Below are 4,782 nucleotides of genomic sequence, written 5' to 3'. Positions count from 1 at the left end.
TAAAAAAATAATAATAAAAAAAAATTTAAATAAATAAATAAATAAAAATATTATTAAGTTAATCTGTGACCTTTGGGATTCGAACAAGTAAACTCCGAGGGGTGTTTTACACCTAATTGCCTAAAGCAAAATTGTTTGGGACTGATTGGGTTGAAAGTTCGCTACAAGGGTTCCATAGAAAGTCATGAACTTAATAATAACAAATAAAGCTAATCTGTGGCCTTTGAGGTTCGGGCAAGTAAACCCGAGGGGTCTCTTTAAATCTAGCACACTAAGGTCATCTGATTTGGATGTGTTGGTTGGAAGCCCGTTACACGGATTTCAAAGGAAGCCATGAGCTTTATTTGCAGAAAAATATAATTAGATAGTTTGTATATATTTATGCTTATAGTTTAATTGAATAATGTGTTTGAAAAATGTTTGGTTGTAAACATTGGGACTGACTATAAACTACTTTGACTGGTGTAAGTGGTTTGAAACATGTAACCAATCTGGGTAAATATTAGGGAATTTTTAGAAAATATTTTTTAGAAAAAGATTGTTGTCAGTCAATAAATAGCTAGAGTCGGTCATTGTCATGATTTGAAAAATGAAAATGAGCATATTTTGCATCACATGTTTTCACGAGAGTAAGACCATAATTTGTTCCATGTGCTAACCCAATACCTGTAAAAGTGAACAAGTGTTGTAATCTTTGATTTTGTTGAGTTGCGTTAGGGAATGGCTAAAAACCTTGTTTTACATGTTATATATCTTTGTGGGGTTAATGTCAAGTTATCTCAAGGCCCGACAGGTACACCTTCGACTGTATGACATAATGAGGTTAATTGGATTGAATATGTTTGTTTGTTTTGTTCATTGCATTAATGTTTGAAAAAAAAAATCTTTTTGTACATATGTTATTTTCTTTAGTTCTACTTTTATTGCATGCACACATTCTTAATTCCATTTAGTCCTTTTCGTTCCTTCCATTCTTTTCATCTTAGTTTCTTTTTAGTCGCCTATCGTCTTCTCTAGGTCAATTCTCAATTTTGTTCTTTCTTGAGGACAAGAAAGGTCTAAGCTTGGGGAGGTTTGATAGGTGCATTTTATGCACCTATTTTGCATGTTTATTTCCGTCTTTTTATAGCATTCTACTTCATAATTCTTGCATTTAGTTGATTATTAGGGCAATTACATATTTCATTAAGAATGTCTGGTACTTCACTATTTTTGATTTATTTTGCAGGCATTATGGAGCATGGAGCGTGGAGCTTGGATGCATGGATGCTTGGATGCTTGGAGTGTAGAGCTTTTGAACATGAAGAGAAGATGAACCAGTCATTCCATGGCAGAAAACATGAAGATGGAGCTAACAGTGAAGACGTTTTGGAATTTTAGCAAAAAGCATGGGCCATGCCAAAAACACATGGTCAAGACAAATGGCCATGCCAAAGAAAAACACATGGGCAAAAGGCATGGCCATGCTAAAAACGCATGGCCTCATGGCATGTCACGTGAACATTAATAAAAGAGCAGGAGACGTCATTTTGAAGGAGGGACGGTTTTTGGAGTAGTTTCTGGCATTCTAGGGAAAATTTTGGGAGAATTCTTGGAGCTTTTGAGAAGACTTAATCATTGCAAACATTTGGATTTCATTTTTGTAAGGATTAAACATTCCAATTCCATCATTATTCTTGTTTGATTTGTTCTTAGCCATGTGTGGCTAAGAAACCCTAGTTTCTAGTTCTTGTTCAAAACATGTTAATTGCTTGACTTGAAGCATATGATTTGATGTTTGATTTGTGATTCTATTCTAGTGATTATGTTTTTGTTTAATTAGAATCCTTGAATTTGATTTGTGTTTGATTGGCCACTTTCATGAATTGAATTTTTGTGCAGTTAATTAACTTTTAGGGCACCTAATCGTTCTATTGAGTTAATAATTGGTAACAAGCAATAAGTTTTCTTATTGTAAAACATATATCACATGTTTTCACACTTCCGAGCGTATGAGAAGAAATGAACATTGTTGGGAAGCTTGTACAAAACTTAATGCGGTTTTCCAATACAATCTAAGAGCGTGTTTAGGTTGAATTAGTAAAGCTAGGTCTAATCAAAGAGCGTGTTTTGGTTAGATAATTTGGCAAGCGAGAGTTATTAGAGCGTGTTAATATCTTTCAGTACCAACATAGAGTAGCAATCTTGAATTACATCAAGTCATAATCAAGTTGAACAACAACATTGAGAACTAGAACTAGAACCATTCAATCAATTTGCTTACAAATCTATTTCATTTCGTGCATGCTTTTAAAGTAGATTGTTATTTAGTTATTTACTTTTGCAAACAAACCCCCCTTTGTGACCAAAGTACCTTGTGCAAAAAGGTATAGACTTTTATTCTGTGTCTCTGTGGTTCGACCCTGCTTGCCTTGTACTACTTTTTAGTGCATTAAAGCAGTGTATTTAGAGTCTATTGTACCCCTATTATTTGTTGGGTCTGACACGCCTAACATCTGCTTTCAGTAGTACGGGCCCATACTACCTTCCACATCTATCTGTACCTTTCTCAAGGTCTGCCTTGACTCCACCAAGTCCCTTTCACCACTGTTAATTCTCTGCTATTCCCATTCTAGGCTTACCCTAGGGAAAATATCTGACTCCACCCAAACCGGTCCTCAGCTGCTGAAGGCCTCCTTGTAATGCCAATTAGCCACTACCTAAATACCATCACATGTGATGAGGCTGAGATAATCCTTCGAGTAACAGACTTGTCTCTACAACGGTTAGACTCAAACAAGAGATGCGCAATAGGGCCAAATCCAGCACTTTGAGATTATTCAACCCTGATCACATGTGACGTGGTGTATTCACCTAATGGCTAACTCCCACCATTCAGAGTCTCGTAAGCACAATGCAAGCAGCATTCGGATGCAGGAAAACTATTCAAGCAAATCTATTCTCATAGTGAGAAACTGCACTAGCATACAATGTTAAGCTCATACTATCAAACATAACCTAAACAGGCTATCATACTACTGTCTACTCATTACTAGCATGCAATTCTCATAAGTTGAAGCACATAAGGCATCATTCCTAGATCCTTAGTATATTCTAGCATGTTGTTCTACTGAAACTGATAAACATAAGATAACTAGTATGGGTACTATGGCGAATACTTACTCGAGCTCGGTCGGTTGCGCACATCACAAACTTGTTCCTTCTCAAAAATCTTTTATCTTAGCTTTATAAAAGTCGTTTTCTTTGTAAAAATCTTTTAATCCCTTGATTTGAGTCCAGACACCCCCAAAGGTGTGTCCGAATCCCTCAAACCAGGGCTCTGATACCAACTTGTAACAACCCAATTTTCACGTCCAAAAATTTCATTTTTAAATCAATACTTTGGAAAGCATTTGTAAATAAAACATTGTCTGATCAAATCATTCCACAATCATAAATCGTGTTTGAAAACCAAAATAAGAAATCAACAAAATATCATAGTACAAATCCCAGAACAATCTTGTAAGGCGGAAACAGTGTATGTGTATGATGTATCGCTACCGCGCCAGCTCCTTCCCCTTCAATGAAGAGGTACCTGAAACCAAAACTGAAAACTATAAGCACGAAGCTTAGTGAGTTCCCCCAACATACCACATACCATACAATCATATAACATACAGTACAATCATATAACATACCATACTTGTCAGTCATTTATAGGGTGCCCGACCTACCCAGTACGGCCATTCTGGGGTGCCGACCTACCCGTGCGGCCATTCTAGGGTGTCGTCCTACCCATGCGGCTATTCTAGGGTGCCGACCACCCTCCGGTCCTAACAACCAAACCTCGGGGACTGTTTCACCCCCTACCACTACTACTATCACATATCATAACATAACATACTATCAGACATACCTAGGGTGTCTGACTACCCTTCGGTCCTAACAACCGAACTCGGGGACTGTTCCCCTCCTACTACCCCTAACACATATCTCAGATCATGTCACACCCCAAAACCAAGAACGGCGGAAACGTTTAGGGGTGGATGACGTCATGTGAAGTATCATAACAGTGTAAAGTAGTAAACAAGCAACAACATCATCCATTGCATTAAAATTAAAGTTTTAATACATGTTTGTTCTTTCAATGTAATAAGACACTAAAATATGTAATCAAAATAAAAGATGAGTCTTGACTGTGCTCCGTCTTCTCAAAACCTGGTCATCGTACCTGTCTACTGGTGACCTGAGAATACAAGTTATTTTGAAAGAGTAGATCAGCATAAAGCTGGTGAATTCATAAGTATTTAAGTGTCATTAGTCTGTTTTGGAAAGCTGTTATGAATGCCATGTAAAGTTTTGATTGAAACATTTGATATAAGTGTGAAAACCCTAGAAAATCTCATATTTCCTACTATTATAAAAGTAGTCTTCGACCAAGACCCGAATGTTTTGAAAGTAGTCTTCTACAAAGACTTGAATGTTTCGAAAGTAGTCTTCTACCAATACTTGAATGTTTTGCTATAACAAAGATGGTTTTTCCTCCTGTATGACTACTATTAACAATATATAGTCTACCTCATCGTTTATGTGAACGTATCACAATATAAAAGTAATGGGGAAAATAAAGCCATATATAAGTATTATCCTTTTATATTAGGATAAACACGACATCGCGACTGCCAAAAAGTATTAACCTTGAACCTCCATAGATGTTCATTTTCCTCTGTAGCTAACAGCAGGTCGTAGGAATGGTTAGTCTCGTAAAGGTACCCCTAGTATAAGTATTAACCGTAGGCATCC

Source organism: Lactuca sativa, chromosome 7 (assembly GCF_002870075.4).
Source record: "Lactuca sativa cultivar Salinas chromosome 7, Lsat_Salinas_v11, whole genome shotgun sequence".
Lineage (NCBI taxonomy): Eukaryota > Viridiplantae > Streptophyta > Magnoliopsida > Asterales > Asteraceae > Lactuca > Lactuca sativa.
The sequence above is the reverse complement of the archived record's forward strand: the minus strand, read 5'-3'. Positions refer to the sequence as shown.